Here is a 20,273-nt window from a genome sequence, read left to right as displayed (position 1 = left end):
CCCAGGATGGCCTAGAGCTCACTATATAGTCAAAGATAACCTTGAACTTCTGACCCTCCTGCCTCTACTTCCTGAATACCAAGATTGCAAGTGTGTACTACTAGCCCAGTTTTATGTGGTGCTGAAGATCAAACTCAGAGCTTCAAGCATGTCAGGCAAACAAACATGCTATCAATTGAGCTCCACCCCCAGATTGGCAGGTGTCTTTTTAAAAAAGAATTCCTATATTGTTAAACAAATAATATCTGAAATTGCTTCAAATTAGTGATAGGGGCCATAGGTTGAGAAGTATAAGGAACATAAATATTCATAAGCAAAACTATCCCATATATGGGTAAGTGAAACTGTAACTGGCTAGATAGATATATTAAGTTTTCCCTTTTCTCCCTTCCTTCCTCCTCTCCATCCCTTTGAGAGGGAGGACCTCACTCCAGTCTGGCCTTGAACTGGTGATCATTTTTGGGATGTTGCTACCTCCACTCCCGAGTGCTGGGATTACAGATATGAGCCACCAATGTCTAAATTTACATTTCCCTCTCCCTCTTTATTTTTTTTATACTTGAGAATTTTTTGTAATATAAGAGTTTTATATCTTTGCTTGCTTGTTTTTATTTATTTTGGTTTTGTTTGTTTGTTTTTTAAGCAAACTCACAACCCTCCTGCCTCAGGCTCTTGAGTGCTAAGATTGTATTATTTTCCTCCCAAAGCACTATCCTCCCTCTCTTTGTGGTGAGACAGGGTGGAACTCTGTAGACCAGGCTGGCCTCTAACTGATGGATCTACCTGCCTCTGCCCCTCCAAGTGTTGGGATTAATGGTGTGTGCTGCTACCTCCCCCCACACCAATATTATGTCTTTTGAGAGCCTCCAAAGTCATAATTTAGAAACATATGGGGATAAAACTTTATAATAGAGAAAAATATTTATTACAATGAAACCCAAAGTAATTTTTGTGAGCATGTCTTCTTCCCTTCTACAGAGAGTCTTTCCCCATCTGCCTCTGCCATAAAGGCCTAGCTACTCTTCCAATTGCAGCTTCATGGTGCCTTGTCCTCGAAGCTTTCATGATCAGGTCTGGAGGAGCTTCCTGCCTTCTGGGAAAAGGAGGGAGAGCAGACCTCCTCCTTCCCAGAGTTCTAACAGAGAGCTTACCCCAGCCAGCGTCCACCATACAGCCTCAGCCTTCACCTCAGCACTCGGATGACAACTGGCTTTCTCTACTTTCGTCTCTCCCACTGTGAGCTCTTTAAGAGAAAGAAGCGTGTGCCCCAAACACCCAATGCTATGCTCTGCCCAAGGCACTTACAACACGCAGTCAGGACAACTTCACGCTCATTAGTCTCACTGACATATGCGACAACTGCCAAACTTCTTTTCTGCTTTTTGACTCCGAAAATGGAAGATGTACTTTCAGATTTACTGTTGGGCCCCGCCCCTGCCGCTTTTTTAATGAAACTGTAAATTCGTCCCTATGTCATTGTTTCCTAGAATGCTTAAAAAGCTTTTTACAAAAAAAAAAAAAAAAAAAAGGGGGGTGCTGGTGCTGGAGCTGGAGCTCAGTTGGCAGAGCGCTTGCCTAGCAAGCAGAAGGCCCTGAGCATAGCTGCAGCCTATAATCTCAGCACTCAGGTAAGAAGTTCATGGTCAGCTTTGTCTACATAAGGCATTAAAACCAACCTGGACTAAATGAAAGCCTGTTTTTAAAAATAATAAAGGGAGCTGGAGTGAGTCCTCAGCAGTTAAGAGCATTGGCTCTCTTTCTTTAGAACATGGGTTCAATTCCCAGATCCCACATGGCAGCTCACAACCACCTGTAATGCCACACACATATAGTAGACAGATATACATGCAGGCAACACAAGCAAAACATCCATACAGTCCCTTTTTCCACTCTGTGTGTTTGGTTCTTTTGAGACAAGGTTTCTCTGTGTAGCCCTGGCTTTCCTAAAACTCACTCTGTAGACCAAGCTGGCCTTGAACTCAGAAATCCCCCTGCCTCTGCCTCCTGAATGAGCTGCCACCACCACCCAGCTCATACACACTATCTTTAACGTCCCAGAATTTGGGAGGTAGAGGCAGATATTCTCTGTGAGTTTGAAGCAGGCTTGGTCTACAGAGTGAGTTCCAGACCAGCTAGAACTATATAGTGAGACCCTGTCCCAAATAAATAAATAATCAATCTACACATAAAATAAAAAATAATTTTAAAGTTTTCATATTTTAAAGAACAATTTATTTAATTTTATGTGCATTGGTCTGAAGGCTGTCAGATCCCTTGGAACTGGAATTACAGACACTGTGAGCTGCCATGGGCACTAGGGATCGAAACCAGATCCTCCAAAAGAGCAGCCAGTGCTCCCAACTTCTGAGCCATCTCTCCAGTCCCAAATTAATTATTTTTATAAATCCATAATGAAAACTGGAGATCTGGCTCAGTAGTTAAGAACACTTGTTACTCTTGCAAAGGACCCAAATTTGGTTCTTAGCACACATGGTAGGTAGCTCGTGACCATCTGCAATTCCAGTTCCACGTACTCCGATGCCCTCTTCTGGCCTCCACTGGGCACTGGATGCTTGCGGTACACTTACAGACATGTAGGCAAAATACCTATGCACATAAAATAAGTAAGTCTGGGAGGAGCACATCTTTGACCAGTGAGATGGCTCAAAAGTAAAAGTACTTTGCCACCAAGCTAACCTGTTTCTGATCTTCAGAACCGCATGGTGGAAAGAGAACTGACTGCCCAAAACTGTCCTCTGGCCTCCAAACACACTCACAGAAAATAAAAATATAATCTTACAATGCCAAGTCTATTTGATGTTACCAATTCCTTCCCTCTCTTCCATAAAATCATCTGCTTAATGGAATGACTCAAATTAATGTAGTGAGTCTGGGTGGGAAGCAGCATTCAGCCTCAGCAGGGATTCTATGCATTAAAAGATGGAGTGAATGATAACCAATGGGATTCTGCCTCAAGGAAGGCCAGCACCATCACACAGGGCTGGGAATGAGGGAGGCACCTGCCTATAATGCATAAGGCCCTGGGTTCAGTCCCTAGTTCTAGAAACAAAACAACCCACAAGATAGATATTTAAATGTTTAACTAACAATGAAAGCACCTGCATAGAGACTCTTGACTATCATTCTCATTAGGTCAACCTCCTAGTAAATGAAAGTGGCCATTTCCCTGTGCTCCTGTGAAGACAGATAGTTATGGTTATAGTTTTCCTTAGTTAGGATTAAAGATAAGTTACATATAGGACTTTGGACTCACAAAGATAGGATAGATGATGGAATATTTTCTTTAAATCTTGCTAAATGTTAATGGACTAAATATTGTTAACTGTGGTTCTTATTTGATAACTGTTTTGTTATATATTTTGCTATGTTAAGATTAAAACCCTTTTTTTATTTTAGACAGAAAAGAAGAGATGATACCATTCTGTAAATGTTTCTCTCATTGGTTAATGAATAAAACCCTGTTGGCCAATAGGAAAGCAAGATAAGCGGGACTGGCAGAGAAGGAGAATTCTGGAGGAGGTAGGAGGAGAGTCAACATGTAAGACCAAGAGAACAGAAGTTTGGGCTCTCTCTCCCTGGTAAGATAAGACCACGTGGAAATACTTAGACTGATAGAAATGGGTTAATATTTAAGACAGAGCTAGCCAATAAGAAACACTAGTAACTGGCCAATAGCTTTATATCTAATACAGCATCTCTGTGTGTTATCTGGGGCTGGCTGGAGATGGGAGCCCTAACTGCACTGGAAAAGACAGCACCATGCATGAAGCACACTTACTTACAGGTGATTATAAATCATGTTTCTGCAGGAACAAAAGAAGGATGGAAAAAGTTCTTTAGCCCTACCTTAAAATTGCCCTGGGAAGAATTATTTATGAATATTAAAAGATAATTTTTGAGATTTTAATGTGGAAGATAAAATTTGTTTAAACAAATAGAGATCCGTATAATTATATATAACACACATATGTATACACTAACTGGTATAAATAAAATTAAATTATGACAGGGTTCAAGAATTTAATGTCTAAAAGCTTATTTGTTTTCAAGTAGAAAAGGTATGTATGCTGAAAAACTAGTGAAACCCAAACTCATTATCTTGTTAAAAGGAATAAAGTCAGTTTGTTAATTCTGAGAAACACTGTTACATAAGACTTTATCAACAGAGAAACTGAGTAAAGTACAGATGGCTTTTTCCAACTTTTTTCTTCCCTCACTCATTCCCCTAACTCCCACCTCTCTCTTTGAGACAGGGTCACTATGTAACCCAGTTAGCTAACTCATCAGCCTCCTGAATGCTGGGATTACACGTGTGTATCTCTCTGCAACTTTTCTATAAACATAAAATCATTCAAATACATAAAAACATAAAAAAATGACTTACTGCAATTGCATGTATTGAATCACATTAGAAGATTTTCTCTGCACCTCCCCCACAAAAGGCCTCTACTTTGCCTGCTTCTCTCAAGAGACATTTTGGTCTTTTGGTTGTCCTACTGCCCCTCCCAGCCTCCACCCTGCACTGGAAATGCATATTCTCAGTTTATTTGGTAAAGACTATCAATGAGCAAATGGGCTTGGTTTTCCACCAGAACCCATGTACAAACACATGTAAATACATTTTATGGCTAAAGTCCCAAAATGACTAATGCCAAGATAACCTGACTGACTTTTGGCATTTATTGGCACTGATGCCTACAGCTCATGACCCTGAATCTGGAACAACTTGCCTGAGTGCAGTTCAGCACTTTTCCTAAGTCTGAGGTGTGCCTGCTTTTGGTGCCAGGCAGGAAGAATACACTACAAGTGTATAACCACATGTGAGTGGGCCATCCATCCCTCTAACATTACCTACTCTATTAAAAACTTTAAACAACAAAATAAACATACCGATACAGAAATATTACAAATCATCTGCATTTATGATATAGTTATATACTGACTGTAACCAATTAGGTCCATGTGGGAAAAGGAGATTTCAAAATATGTGAGAAGGAAACCATGCTCCTGGGGATACAAACTAGGGTCCCTGTGAGATGGATCAGGATTATTTTGATCGGTTTCATGCAGTTCCACTATGCAACACCATGAACATACTTTCACTGAGTCTGGAGCCTGCTACTAGCCAGGGAGTTCCTTCCTGTCTGTATTTCCGTAGCACCACATTCTCTCTTACACACAGATATTGCAAGCATGCAATAATGATTAAACTTAAATTTAAATAAAATTTAAGAAGTCAAGGCATGTTAGTTCATATCTATAATGCGAGCACTAACACCAGGGAAACAAAAGCAACTTGAGTTCAAAGCCAGAATAGAGTACACAAGAGCTGTTCCAAAAGACACAAACAAATACAGCTCTAGCAACAGGTTAGTGGCGTTTTATAGTGGTAACATATTCATCATGTGACCCAGTGGTTTCCCTCCAAACCTGCCTGTGAATGTTTATAGTGTCTCTGTTCATAATCACCCAAAACTGGAACTAATCCAAATGTCTTTGAATGATGAGTGATAAACAATTAGTGGTACACTCAACAATGGGATATTACCTGGCAATAAAACCCAACAAACTGCTGATGTGCACAGAAATGTGGATACACCTCAAAGACATTGCATACAAGAAGTCAGTCATCTTTATAGGTTACATACTGCATGATCCTATCTCTATGATCTTTTCCAGAAGACAAAGCTACAGCCAAGGTGGGGGGGGGTGTTTGGGAGGGGAGGGGATGATGCAGAGGGACAGGAGGGAAATTTGGGTGGGAATTACACTGTACCTTGTCTGTGGTGGTACAGATACACAAGTGCATACTCATACTGACATTCACAGGTTTCTAAAAGCCAGAAATATTTATGGGCTTTAAACCTTCAAATTACTTTTTCAGTCGGTGAAGTTAAAATAGTTTCAAAATTCTTTTATCAATGCAAAAAAAAAAAAAAAAAAAAAAAAAAGAAGCCAATTTGGAGCTGGGCAGTGGTAGTACACACCTTTAATCCCAGGAATCTGGAGGCAGAGGCAGGTAGATCCATGAATCCAAGGCCAGCCTGGTCTACAAAGCTGGTTCCAGGACAGGCAGGACCACACAAGGAAATTCTGTCTCAGAAAAACCAAAAACAAACAAAAATCAGTCAATTTGGAACATTAGCCAGAACTGTTGGAAAATGGGGATAACAACTGATATAATAATAATATGATGATGATGCAATAATACCTGAAAAGGTTCCAAGAAGTTTAACTAGTAATGCTATGTAAGTTTGTGAAATAAACATTTATAAATACACAGTATATACAATTTTGGGTATAAAAATGAAAGTCAATTCCAACCAAGTAACCTGAAATTTTGTCCTCTGGAAGCCCAGGCTCCTCCTCTTCTCCTCCTTTTCTGCCATAAGGTCTCCATGTAATGTAGGTTCACTGTGAGCTTGAGTTTCTTGCCTCTGCTCCCAGAGTGTGGGCTAAAAGGTGTGCACCACACTGCCCAGCCTGGCAGAGCTAGAGCTGTCTCTGAAATATTATCTAAGTTCATTAATTGATTTCTACAGAAACAAATGTTCACAACTGGGTCCTTGTTGTGTTTTCATTCTATAACCATTCTACATGTAAAATGCTGTCCAAACAGGACCAGTGTTAAAGGAGACTTACAACAGAATTTTAATAAGTCTTCTGGTGGCTGGCTTAACAGGTAAAAGTGCTTTCGATAAGCTTGATGACCTGAGTTGGGTCCCCAGAGCCCAGATCGTAGAAGGAGAGAACTGACTCAGACTCCTACGAGTTGTCCTCTGATCACCATGTTCTCCAAAGCAATGCAGTATGCCCACTTCACATACGTACACAAACACGATTTTAAAAATCTTTCCATCAGTCCTATCAGTTTTAGCAGCACAATAACAGGATCCAGCATGTAAATGTATCTGAGTATGTCTGTCTGGATATATTAAGCAATGTTAAGCACATCATCTTATAGATCATCAATTTAAATGTGATACAAAATGGCACCGAACCTTAACCCCTTTTGGAATTTCAGGTATTCAAAGAACTACCACTCTGTGTAGGATAAGATCATACCCCTAATGACTTCTTAAAATTATTTATTTTTAATTGTGTGTATATGTGTCCATGTGGTACTATGAGCACACATGTACACAAGAGCCTGAGGAGGCCAGAAGAGAGCACTGGGTACCCTGGAGCTGGAGTTACAGGCAGCTGTGGACCTACTGATGATCTGGACACTGAGAACCACACTCGGGTCTTCTGTTAGAGCAGTAAATGTTCTCAGCCACTGAGCCATCTTCCAAATATATGTCTATATGTATATGTATATATAATGATTTTTATCACTTTGTTCTCTACTCCCTTTAATCTTTTGAGCAGTTGAGCCTCTATTTCAAGAGGTTGCTCTTTGTGAGACATATGGGGCAGTGGTTTTCCTTTTTTTCTTTTTTAACCTTTATTTTTATTTTATTGTGTGTGGTGTTTTGCCTGCATGTACCATGTACATGCATTGCTTTGTAGGTGCCAGAAGAGGGCATCAGATCCCCTGGGACTGGAGTTATAGGCAGTTATGATCTACCGTGTGGGTTCTGGGAATTGAACCCAGGTTCTGTAGAAGAGCTGCCAGTGCTCTTAACAGCTGAGCCATTTTCCAGCCTCAGCAGTAGTTTTTCCAATTCAATTTTTCTAAATGAAGTAAGTCTGAACAGAAACAGAATGCCCCACTGACAGCAAGGGCAAGCATTGGGGCATGAAACTTTGGTTCAGCTGAGGGTGTGGGTGTGAGTATGAGTGAATGGCTGTGAGCACACATGCCCTGCTTATTTCTGTGAATCATGGTCCAGAAGTTTACACTACTAGATGGAGATAATAAATATCAGTTCTAGATCTGAACAGTCTAACCTTGTAACAGGAGGCGTCTATGGACATCTCCCAGAGCTCAGCATACTGCTATCCCCCGATAGTTCATCTTCAAAGACAGTTTAAAGAATATAGCTTTCTCTGTGAGGTGCTGTGGTGGTCTGCATGAAATGGCCCCACAGACTCATAGGGTGACATTATAGGAGGTGTGGTCTTGTTGGAAATGTGTCACTGGGAGGGAGGCTTTGAGGTTTCAGCTCAAGCCAGGCCTAGTGGCTCACTGTCTTCCTGCTGTCTGCAGATCCAGATGTCGAACTCTCAGCTACCTCTTCAGTGTCATGTCTGCCTGCATGCCCCCATACTTCCCACCATGACGGGCTAAACTTCTAAACTGTAAGAAAGTCCCAATTAAACGGTTTCCTTTCAAGTGTTGCTGTGGTCATGGTGTCTCTTCACAACAATAAAATCCTAAAACAGATGGAAAAAAGGCAGGGAGATAGGATCGCAGGTTGAAGATCTGACAAGCTGTAATAAATAAATGCACAGTGCTTATTTCTTTACCAAAGACTGACAGGGAAAAAAAAAATCCCACCTATAAAATCAGATTATTTTACTTCAGGTGGTGGCTGATACCTATAATTCCAGTATTCAAGGGACCAAGGCAGAAGATGATGATTTTTGAGGCCAGCCTGGTCTAAATTTAAGTTTAAGCTAGCTAGCACTACATAGTGAGACTAACTGATTAAATATATAAACAGGGCTGGAAAAATGACTGTCATTAAGAGCACTTGTTACTCTTGCAAAAGACCCAGGTTTGGTTCCCAGCACCAACATGATGGCTCACAACCATCCTTAACTCTAGTTCCAGAGGATCCAGTGTCTTTTTTTTTTTTTTTTTTTTTTTTTTTTTGCCTCCATTGGCGCTGAACACACATGGTATATGGACATAAACTCAGGCAAAACACTCATACACATAAAATAAAGATGAAAATGTTAAAAATATATAAACAAAATCAGTTCATTTCTACTGTGTATATATTTACAAATGTTTAATTTTTATATTTTCCCACTAGACAAGATTTTAAAATTTTCAAGATTTTAAAATTTCTAAATTTAAAAATAAAATTTAGGGACTAGAGAGATGGCTCAGGTTGTGAAGAGTAATGGTTGCTCTTCAGAGGACCCAGGTTCAATTTCCAGCACTCACATGGCAGCTCACAGCCATCTGTAATTCCAGTTCCAGTGGATCCGATAATGTCACACAGACATACATGCAGGCAAAACACCAATGCCCATAAAATAAAAATAAATTTTTAAAAATAACATTTAAAAACACAAAATAAAACTTTAATGTAGAAAGATATTAATATTAGGTCAAGAATTGAAATTTTAAAGCAAGAGCCACATCAGAATCATAGAATATTTATCTGCTTTTTAAAAAGTGGACTGGGGGTGGACTGGGGGGGAGGTAAGAGAGGGTGGGAGGAGGCTAGGGGGTGGGAGGGAGAACTGTGGTTGGAATGTAAAATGAAATTAAAAACTGGAAAAAAAAGGAGGGAGAGGGAATGGGCTCAATATGTAAAATAAAAATAGAAAAATAAAAAATATATACTGTTAGGAATCAGCAGCCAAGCATGCGCAAACTCCCCTTTTAAAGCAAGTGCACTAAGCGTGTCTCTCTCTCTCTGGTCCCCCTCTCTTGCTCTTTCTCTCTTTCTCTCTCTCTCTCTCTCCCCTGCTTTCGGTTGGCCACCAGCTACCCCCTTTCTCTCCCCTCTCTCAATAAACTCCACGTGGGTGGTGAGTCTCGTGTTTGAGTTTCTTAGGCAATAATTATAGCAACAGAACAACATATACAGAAATGAAAAAAGTGGAAAAAAAGAAAAAACAAGTCATTACTGTTATATATACATATATGAAGATTTTTCTTTGTGAAATTCCTTAGTTAAAAGCTTTATTCCCAGACAATCTGGCTTTGTCCACTGGAAAACTGCATGGAGCCTATTTAGAGGGGGGAGGGGGATGGCAGATGGCTCACTGGGTAAAGTGCCATGCCATTGTGGGGACTGGAGTTCAGCTCCCCAGAACATACATTGAAAACTGAGACTTAGTCATATTCTTCTGTAATGCCAATACTCCTATGGTGAGATGGGTGAGATGGGAGGTAGAGACAGAAAGATCCCAGAGCCTAAAGGCCAGCTAGCCTAGTGAACAAGAGACCTGTCTCAAGATGAGACCAACATCTGCACAACACCAGTATCCATGAATAGACTTTCCAGGCATGGTGGCACATAGCTTTCAACCCAGCATCTGGAAGGCAGAGGCAGAAGGATTTCTGAGACAACCAGCCTGGTCTACATACCAAGTTACAGGCTGCAGTAGAGACACCCGCCTCAAAAACAAACTTGTCCACTAAACCTTATACTAAAGTCTTCATATTTTTTTATTTAGAAAACAACCTACCTTATTTCTTCTCTAAACTAGATTAAATGAATTTTAATCATGCACTAGTTTAATAAAATTGAAGTTAAAATTGTCACTTGCCTCCTATCATCAGCTTAGTCACTGGTTTCTCAGCATGAGATTGTAAACATTTTAGTTCACAGCTGTGGTAAAGTGTACTGTGTACTGGAGGGTTAACAGCATCCAGTAGTAGCACATTCCTACCTCCAGTCTCAAAATTAAAACAAACAAAAAGATTTTCCCAGACATTGCCAAATGTCCTCTACAGGCAAAATAAATCACCTGTTTAGACTGTGCTTTACAGATTTATAGACTTTCATCATTTCTGTATTTGAGCAAAGGGGCAGGGGTGGGCAACGTTACCACAATAAAGGAAAAACAGCTATCAAGTGTGGCTTTAATGGGAACAATAATGCCTCACGTTTTATTCAAGTGTGTATCTACAACAACTGCATTCCACCAGCCAACTGATTGACAAATCTAACAAATCCTAAAATATTCAAAGCAAGGTTTTGTTATACTGCTGGTTATTTAGAACTTGTTGTACTACAAAATTTACATGGGTTATTTATAAAAAATTATATTAAGTAAATATTTTAATGACTAGTAATGGAGGAGTGTAATAGAGGCTGCTTTTTTTTTTTTTTTTTTTTTTTTTTTGAGACAGAGTGTCATGTAGCCCAAGATGGCTTCAAACTAGGTATAGAAGGATGACTTTGAACTTCTGATCTTCCTGTCTCTATTTCCCAAGAGCTGGGAATAAAGGTATGCACTACCATGTCCAGCTATGATACTGACACATAAATTGAGATAGTAAAAGAAATACTTAGCAATTACAGAAAGACGCCTTTCACACATTGCAATTTTTTATGTTTAATTTTTGAAACAGTGTTTATGTTGCCCAGGGTAGGCTTGACCAATCCCTGCCTCAGCTGTATAGTCCCCAATAGTTGGGACTATATAGATATCTACCTCCACAGTTGGCTCGGCTATAATATTTGAATGACATTTCCCAACAGATAGATAGGTAGACAGACAGACAGATAGATTTAGATAGATGATGTAGTTTGCTTTGTTTTGTTTTTTGAGACAGGGTTTCTTTGTATAGCTCTGGCTGTCCTAGAACACACTCTGTAGACCAGGCTGGCCTTGAACTCAGAGATCTGCCTGCCTCTGCCTCCCAAGTTCCCATCATATTTAATCCCTCTTTATTTGGTAATAAAAGTACTTTCATGGGAACAGCAAGTGGGAAAGAGCAGGAGAGGCTTCTGAGACATCAACCATCTATCTGCTTCTCAGCTGGTCACAACTGGCAGCCCCTGTAGTACCAGGTATTCAGGAGGCTGAGGCAGGGAGATTTGAGCTGAAGAGTTCAAAACCAACCTGGACAGTACAGTAAGAGCTTTAAAAAAAAAAAAAAATCAATTTCCAGGGCTGGAGAGCTCAGGCTCAGCGATCAAGAGCATTTGTTGCTCTTGCAGAGGATCTGGTTTGGTTCTAGCACCCACAGTGGCTCACAGCCATCCATTACTCCAGTTCCCGGGAAGCTGATGCCCTCTTCTGACTGTCATGACACAAGGAATGAATGTGGTACACTCACATACATGCAGGCAAAACATTCACACATGTACAATAAACAAATATAAAATAACATATTTCTGTTCCTGGTGTGGTGTACACATGGAGCCAGAGGCAGGAGGAGCTCTGTGAGTATGAGGCCAGGCTGATCTACATAAGGACTTTCAGGCTGGACAGAGCTACATGGTGAAACCCTGCCTCAAACAAACAAAGAAAAAAAAAAAAAAAATCTACTTCCTCTTCTAGGTACTGATTACACAGGAAAAATTCAAACTGTACACCTATAATTTTTCTATTTCTCTGTGTACTTTACTAAAAGTTTACTTTAAAAAAAGTATATACTGAAGTACTTACTTAACTTCAACTTAGGTTCCCCATCACTCACTTTAACCCCAACAACCATTATTATTAGCTATTTTTGAAAAATCACTGAGTTTATTAAAAGTTACTTTTACACAGGAAAATCCCCATAATATAAACAGTGGCACACCCAGAACATTAATCTATGCCTTTTGATTTTGTTTCTGTTTTTTGAGACAGGTTCTCTGGTAGTCCAGGATGGCTGAAGCTGGCCTTGAACTCTTAATCCTCCTGCCTCAGCCTCCCAAGTGCTTTGATTACAGACATGAGCCACCACACTCATTTTCCTCTGGCCTTTCAAAATTAATACTACTGTATAGTGAATGTTCCACAGCACTATATAGTGTCATCATTCTTTGTTGCACATATATACATGTATGCTAATTTATTTTATTAATTCTATAGTGGTGGACATTGAGATGGTTTCTGAATTTATTTATTTATTTATTTATTTATTTATTTATTTATTTTTAAGGCAGGGTCTCTATGCAGCCCTGGCTGGTGGCCCAGAGCTTGCTTAGGTAGATCAGACCAGCCTTGAACTCACAGACACAGAGGTCCATCTGCTTTTGCCTTCTGGAAGTGCTGGGAACCTGCATCACTATGCCCAGTTGGTTTCTGAACTTTTGATTAATTAATTTTAATTTAAATGACTATGCTAAAAAGAAAAATATAAGGCTTTCTATAATAAGTAACTTTCAAGCAAGATAATTTCAAACTCCAATCATTCCTAATAACAGGAAAAGTCCTTGGCCAATCCAGTTGCCCAATCACACAGATTTATCTGCAGTCTTGAGATCCTACTCTCTCCTCCAGCACAAGATACTACTTCAAATGTGTTAGAATGATACACTCCAAAGAGAAAAGCCATTCAAGTCTTCTTGTTTTGTAGGTCACAGAGCATAAGTAAAAAGTTCTGTTCCAATGTCCACCTGGAGGAATCTAAATTCCAAAGCTGAGAGGCAGAGGTACATTTAAAAATATATACTGCATGGTTGACACTATGTCTTAGCTTAACTTTCTGATGTCACATGCACAGTAAAGACCAAAATCTCACTATCCATTTATGGGTTTGTGAAAGGGGTGGAGGTGGCATTGAAGACTAGCTTTCAGCTAAGCCATTTGATTTTAGTGACTTAGGAAAAGTAATGTTTGTTAAAAGAAAACATCCCTTCCAGAAAAAGTTTACTCAGCAAAATTTATTACAATTGACTAGAATGTGTAGGCCCATCCTGTTTAGTTTGCTACACCATTCCCAGCACACACAGTTTCAGTGCTATTACCATTACAAACTCTGGCCAAGGGTACCTTTTTCTCAGTGTGCTGCAAAATCTATGGCAAGTCAACTACCATTGTTTGTCAATCCCTCTTTATCAGAATTCAAAGTTGACAGATTCCACCACTAGTAGGCAAGCTACTAGGCAGCTCAATAATAAAAGAAAATAAGGATTAGCAGATTCCCTTGTGGTAAATAAATCCTAATGCATTGCTGATATGTGTCTTCCTTATCTGAAGTCTCTAGGTAACTCTTGTGGGCCCACAGACTTGTCACAGTGCTATACTGCAAACAAAAACAAAAACAAAACAGATACTTTACAGTAGCCAAAGAGATACTATTTTAAAAAGTTTTATGCACCAAATAATACTGCATACATGACCTTAACCTAGTTTTCTTTTTTGTTTGTTTTGATTTTTTTGTTTGTTTTGTTTTTGTTTTTGTTTTTTGAGACAGGGTTTCTCTGTAACCCTGGCTGTCCTGGAACTTGACCTGTAGACCAGGCTGGCCTCAAACTCAGAGATCTACCTGCCTCTGCCTCCCCAACACTGGGATTAAAGGAGTGCACCACCACTGCCTGGCTGAACCTATTTATCAAAGAAGTCCATCTCTAGTATTAAAAGAAAGTGAGATGTCATATTTTATCATAAACTGCCTTTTTGACTAATAAGGAAGACTCCACACACAATCTATAGATCAAAAGCAGACCATTAATTAAATATAAGAGGGACAAGTCCTTACCTTTCTTTCTTCCCCCACCTATACAAAAAATGTATAGAACACACACAAACCTACAACCCTATTGACAGTTCATGATCAGAAATTCAGATGAGCACTGGGAATTCTCACAAAATATTCACAAGTGTTTTTTAAAGCCAAACAAAACCACCATATAAATAAATAGATTAAAATCAGCATCTCATGTCTTCACCATGAGAATTTACACAAGGTTTTGCGTGTGATTCAACTCTGGACACAAAACTCATTGAGATTCGTTAATGTCCTAAAACACCCCTTTTAACCATATAAGCTCTGAACAGACTTTAAAAAAAAAAATCACAGCCTGTGGGGTAATGTTGCAGAATTTAATAATCACGTTGGACCTGCAAGTCGAAGTCCAGCTCCAAGTCAAATATTTGCAATTTTTCATCCTAAATCTGCACAAAGAAATATATCAGGCCCATAAATTACAATGATCTTCACCCCAGTTTCACTCTGACAAGCTCCGAATCCCACCACCTACTGAGTTCCTAATCTGCACATATACCAGGAACTGTGCTGGGAATCTGCAGGCTTTATCTCTAATCCTCACATGAAATCTCCCTGTATTGATGAGGAAACTGAGGCAAAAAGAATCAAGGTGATTTGTCCAATGGCATAAAGCCAGTCAACAGTGGGACTGGGATGTCAGCCTAGTTTGCCTGGTTCCAAGGAACTCTTCCTTTAGCTAAAAAACCACCAAATACAATACCAGTTCATCCCCATCAAAGTCAACACACACACACACACACACACTACTTATCTCAAAGACAAGACCTAAGGAAAACATCATACCTAAAACAGTGACGCATAACCCAGGAGTTACCAACTCCAGAAGAATTAGTTTCAAAGACTATTTGCTCAAACTCTGAGACAATCCACTCTTTCCTCTACCCCTTTCTGGCTATTTCAACTGACTTTTTAGAAAAAAAGGAAAAGAAACTCAAGCATATATTCTCAATTTTGGTAAAACCATCAAAAAACTATATGAAAAGAGAGAAAGGTAGATATAGTTCACATTATAGTTTACTTCATCAATAGGCTTCAGACATGTAAAACCAAAAAGTCACATCAGTAACCCTATTAATTTATATCTCTACACACACACACCCTACAGACTTGAAAAGTATTTTCTTACCACACTACAGGTTTACTCCCAAACTCAGAGCACGAATGGAAACCACTCTGGGTGTCTGGAAGCAGATCTTGCGGCAACAATTGCAGAGAGGAGCTGCTGGTCTGAAACCTCCTAAGGGAAGGCTGTCTGAAGGGATGTATTGAAGAAACTGAAGCTGTTGGTCCTAATGAGGGTGAGCTGGGGCATCACTACTCCTCCAATGTCTCACTGTTATGCTGTGCAATTGTTTCCCAGCTTCCATGTTCTGATTCTGGCAAGCGCAGAGAGAATGCTGTCCTCACAGCCCTGAGTGCTACTTGATGAGCTGCTCCATGGTGTCACTTAACTAGGTAAGTGACTGGTTAGAATGGGTGCAGCAAAATTAAGCCCAGTAAGCTCATTGTCCCGACACTACAGTGGCCCTCCCCTAAGGTTACATTCACTGACAAAAGTAACATATTTGAAACTTTGAAGTCCTTTGATTTTAGGATAGGCAAATAATTTAGGTGATAAAACTATAGGCGTGCCACCAACAAAAAAAAATTATATAACCTGTAATATAAGTCACTTCAGTCATGCATATTAGGTAATAAAAATGCAACATATGCAACCTCAGCATACTTTCAAACATCATAGAGTACACAACATAATTATTAGAATAAATGCTATTCTTCAGGTGTGTGGAACAGGTTCTGTGCAAGATTCCAAGCCTCTCTTGCCTTTCAAAAGGCTAGTTAATAGCAGGAATTCCTTAAGCTCTCAGAAGTCCATTTTTTTTAAAGTGGAAACTGTATGCTCCTTGAAACCTGGGACTGTGATTACTATCACTGCCTATCACAGCACTATCTATATAAGCTGGGACATATGTCTCTTGGTTGAAATATGATCAAAAGACAAACGAGCGAAGAGTAATTTAAACACACACACAAAAAAAACTGACATTTATCATCTGCTTATTGGCAGAATAGTGCAAAGTTTATCCTCGGCTCTTGATTCTAAATGTGAAGAGCAAAATTTTCAATATAACCAAGATCTTCCCATTAAATTGGATGGTTTTAATGGCACCATAAAATCAAATTTAGAAAAGCCTGGGGGGGGGGGGACTCTCAGCCCTCAACAGGTGTGCTCTACTATTGAGTGACAAAGAGGTCAGTCAGCCTCAATCTTTAAGGCCTGCATAGTCCGTATAGGCGCATTTCACTGTTGAAATCGCTACATTTAGAATATGTAGGAAGATGATCAATTGGTCAAATCTAGATTATTTTGTCTCTAGTTTTAACTTCTTCTGAACCATTCTGACCCATCTCCCTTTTCACAGGAAGACAGGGAAAAATATCTCAAAATTCCTAACTGCTCTTACCCAAAGAACAAAACACAATGATAAGCCATCTGGAGAGATGGTTCAGCGGTTAGGAGCACTTGTTGCTCTTACGGAGGGCCGAGGTTCTATTCCTGGCACCTACATGGTGACTCACAACTGTCCTTAACTCTACTTCCAGGGTTTCCACCACCCTCTTCTGACCTCTGTGGGCACCAGGCACATATATGATACACATACATGCAGGAAAAATATGCATACAAATAAAATAAATCTAAAAAGTATTCAATTAAAAAAGAACCCTACAGCGATACATAGGAAAGCGCCTTTGCTCTCTAGTCCAGAGACAAATTAAGTCTAATGCTCAAGAGAAACAAAACACAAACTGCAACTGCTTTCACTTTTGCATAACACAGATCTTAACTTGAGGTTCCAGGACCAGCTTGAAGATGACTATTCAGTTGCATATAAACCGTGTATGTATTTCACTGCAAAGAGAGACCTAAAGACTTCTACAGCCCCATCAAAGAGTTAAGGATCACAAAAAACCTTAGCGGTGAATCTTTTAGTCTAAAAGCAGTACCTATGTGAACACATGTGCACAGTGGTGATACAAACAGGCAAGCCGTTGGCACAAAGCAACGTAGCCATCGAAGACCGGCCCCATTGGAGAACATCAACTGCCTTCAGCCCACAGCACACATTCGAGCAACAGCAGCTTTTTCCTTTCCTAAGCAAACATACATGCTGTCAACAATGCATGTGATCTTTGCCTTTCTCAGAACAATACGGACCCGACCATCCTTCGGAAAAAAAGTATATAGACCTTCATCCCAAAAGATTACAATATTTACACAGGCTATGCCTTGTTATGTCAAACGTTGCAACAACAACAACAACAACAACAAACCCTACGAAATTACTGTGTACAGTAAGTATCTAATTAACTGGTGGGGGTAGGGGGTGAGTGGGGAAATATCACTCAGACTATACTGAGAGTGCACTGGAGAAGCATGCAAGGGAAACACCTCGACGATGCTTAAACATGGGTGAGATCCAGGGGCAACCAAAGACTGTTTGACAGAGGAACATCCTGTAGCTTGGTTGTGGAAAACATCTTCCTCCAAACGCACATTCCTTTGATTGGCATAAGCCATTCCTGACAATGGATCCACGATGACAGGGGCCGTTCCGTAATCAGGAAGTGCTCGAGTGTGTGTGTGCATATGTATGTGCTCGAGCGTGTTCGTGATGTTGTTGTTGGGGAGGGAATGAGCTAGATGTAATCAAAGACTGGCCCGCTTCAAATATGAGCATATGGGATGTTAAATCCTGAAGAGTGACTTCGGGGCGAGGCAGGGACATCTATCATTTCTACCGGAGAAGTCCCTCAACAATGATCATGTTTCGTAGACATGTAACAGGGGTGTCACTCTCTTTGGTGTCTCCGATCTGATACTCTTCAGTAGAGCCTGATTGGAGGGGAGGACGAAGTGGGGGTGGAGAAAGGTCTACATCGCCCACTGGGCTGAGTGTGGTGCTGCCGGTGGCGAGTGTACATCACATGCGTGTTATCTCCCGGTGCCACAATACTCCAAAGGGCTGGAGGTTTGGGCGCAACCGCAGGGCGGGGGGGGGAGGCAGTGGGTGCAAGCCACCAGCTGCAGGGCAGGAGAACGCTCCCCTCCGCCCGCTAACCCGTGCACCCCGGCCACCCCGTCAGGCCTCGAGGCGAGCCCGCTCGCTGCAAAACTGCAGCCAGGCTGGGGTCCCGGAGGGAGGGGGCGGGGGTAAGGAGCCGGCACCCCGGGCCAAGCTGGGAGTCGCAGACGCGCAGCGCCCGGGGCCTGCCCGCCGGATGGGGGCTGCTCCGGCCTAGCGCACGCAGCTGCCTCGGCGCAGGCTCCTCCAGCCCCGCCAGCCCCGTCAGGCGCAGAGGAAACGCGGCTGCCACGGCGCCGCCGCGGCGGGGGGCGAGAGCGCGGGGAAGGGGCCCCTACTCACCCGGGCCGCCGCCGCCGCCGCCGCCGCCGCCGCTTCGGCGGCCCATCCCTGCGGCGGGGGCCTGTCGCCGAGCCGCGTCGCTCCAGTCCCCACCGCCCGCCGGGCCGGCCCCTCCCCCTGCCCAACGTCTGCGCTCTGGGCCGCTCCTCAGACCCGGCCTCGGCCGCCGCCGCCGCAGCGCTACGTGGCCGCCGCTCCGACGTCTCGCGACTCCCTTCCGAGCGCGCGAGGCCGAGCGGGGCCGCGGGGCGGGCGGCGCGCGGGGCGGGCGGCGGGGGAGGGGGTGTGCTGTAGGGATGTGTGCGCGAGGGGGCAGGGAGGCTGGCGGGGACGCGCGCGCGCGCCCGCGCCCCTGCGCTCGCGCCCCCCCCCCACGCCGCCGCGCGGTCCGGATCCCGACACCTCCCCCCCATCCCCGGCTGTGGGGTCGGCGCGCATGCGCGGCCCTTGGCCCGGCCTGGGCGCACCTTTTCTCCCTCCTGCCACAATGTGAGCGCTCAGCCGCGCAGATAACCGCCGCCTGCCTGCTCCACCCCCGGCCCTCGCCCACTCCGCCCACTCCCGAGCGCCCAGGTAAAGGCGTAGGCAGCGCATGCGCGTCGCTTCCGGGCGGTGGGGGGGTCGGGGGCGTGGTTGCCAAAAGGAAGCCTAAAGCCAGAAGGTGAGGGAATCTGTGGGCAGGGGTTTTTGGAATCCCACAAAATAGGGAAAGATAAAAGTGAAAAGGAGGAGAAAGTGGAAAAGCGGGTCAGAGTGAGATTTGGAAGTAAATGTCTTTGACTTATGGTGTACGTTCAAAAAATAAAAACTTAAGTGCTGGCCACCTTGTTTGTAGAGAGTGACATGACAGAAATAAAAGCAACGACAGACTTATATGCAGTAGTCATTTTCCAGATAAATAGGATAGCTGACAACAATTAGAGGAATTTAGAAATTGCCATGGTGGTCAGCAAAACGGACGAATTGCTGTGCTTGTCCTGTGGTCAGGAATAGGGAAGCGTGTGTGTGTGTGTGTGTGTGTGTGTGTGTGTGTGTGTGTGTGTCGGTGTGTGTGTGTCGGTGTGTGTGTTGGAGTCCCAGAGCTGCTGCAAGAAAGGAAGGTTCCACTGTAAGAAGTATGACCACATTATGACTAATTAGCTATTAATCATTAATATAATTAATTGTACTATTAGTTAACAAGGTAGCATTTATCCAAGCTCAGAGCCAAAAGAGTGTCTGCAATTAAAAGTGCTTAGGGTACAAGGAGAGGAAATGGCTTGGCAAGGTGAAGGCTCCATAGGAAAGACCCAAGGTGACATCCCTAGGTCAGGATAACCCTTTCCCACCAGGAACAAACTTCCTGAAGTTCTCCAAGCCTTAATTAGAACTCCTTCCATTGTTTTTATATCTACTTCTTTTACTTTGCCTGCATGCATGTATGTGCACCTGTGGCTGTTTGTCGGATCTCTTGGAATTGGGGTTATGGATGGCTGTAGGCCACCATTTGGGTGCTAGGAATTGAACCCAGGCCCTCTTCAAGAGTA

At 42.2% G+C, this 20,273-nt stretch overlaps 1 protein-coding gene across 1 annotated transcript in view; it reads right to left on the bottom strand.

Annotated features, from left to right (window-relative positions):
* Znf652 (zinc finger protein 652) overlaps positions 1 to 18,907 on the bottom strand; it is a 56,477-nt gene extending 37,570 nt beyond the window's left edge. Inside the window, exon 1 of the mRNA XM_051205390.1 lies at positions 18,748 to 18,907. The gene's annotated coding sequence lies outside the window, so the exon portion shown is untranslated. The remainder of the gene's footprint in view (positions 1 to 18,747) is intronic.
* Between the last annotated feature and the right edge of the window lie 1,366 nt (positions 18,908 to 20,273).

Source organism: Phodopus roborovskii, unplaced genomic scaffold (genome assembly GCF_943737965.1).
Source record: "Phodopus roborovskii unplaced genomic scaffold, PHOROB, whole genome shotgun sequence".
Classification (NCBI taxonomy): domain Eukaryota; kingdom Metazoa; phylum Chordata; class Mammalia; order Rodentia; family Cricetidae; genus Phodopus; species Phodopus roborovskii.
This window is presented reverse-complemented; position numbering and strand designations above follow the sequence as displayed.